This window comes from Arachis stenosperma, chromosome 5 (assembly GCF_014773155.1).
Source record: "Arachis stenosperma cultivar V10309 chromosome 5, arast.V10309.gnm1.PFL2, whole genome shotgun sequence".
NCBI classification, from domain to species: domain Eukaryota; kingdom Viridiplantae; phylum Streptophyta; class Magnoliopsida; order Fabales; family Fabaceae; genus Arachis; species Arachis stenosperma.
In genome coordinates, this window is record NC_080381.1 from 55,780,397 (window position 1) to 55,781,051 (window position 655).

The 655-nt window shown below is 40.8% G+C and overlaps 1 non-coding gene across 1 annotated transcript; it reads left to right on the top strand.

Moving 5' to 3' along the window:
- Positions 1 to 324: 324 nt before the first annotated feature.
- On the top strand, positions 325 to 428 carry LOC130983967 (small nucleolar RNA R71). The gene has a single exon (XR_009087932.1). It is a non-coding gene; the product is annotated as a small nucleolar RNA R71 (small nucleolar RNA).
- The last annotated feature ends 227 nt before the right edge of the window (positions 429 to 655 follow it).

The window sequence follows — 655 nt, forward strand, 5'->3', positions numbered from 1 at the left end:
TTAGTACTGCCTGGTGCAGCTTGCATTCCAGACAGACTTTGAGAAATCATATTGACTTGCTGAGTCAATATTTTGTTCTGAGCCAATATGGCATTCAGAGTATCAATCTCAAGAACTCCTTTCTTCTGATTCGTCCCATTGTTCACAGGATTCCTTTCAGAAGTGTACATGAATTGGTTATTTGCAACCATTTCAATGAGTTCTTGAGCTTCTGCAGGCGTCTTCTTCGGATGAAGAAATCCTCCAACAGAGCTGTCCAATGATATCTTGGACAGTTCAGACAGACCATCATAGAAGATACCTATGATGCTCCATTCAGAAAGTATGTCAGAAGGACACTTTCTGATCAATTATTTGTATCTTTCCCAAGCTTCATAGAGGGATTCACCTTCCTTCTGTCTGAAGGTTTGGACTTCCACTCTAAGCTTACTCAATTTTTGAGGTGGAAAGAACTTTGCCAAGAAGGCATTGACTAGCTTTTCCCAAGAGTTCAGGCTTTCTTTAGGTTGTGAGTCCAACCATATCCTAGCTCTGTCTCTTACAACAAAAGGGAATAGCATAAGTCTGTAGACCTCAGGGTCAACCCCATTGGTCTTGACAGTGTCACAGATTTACAATAATTCAGCTAAAAACTGATGAGGATCTTCCAATGGAA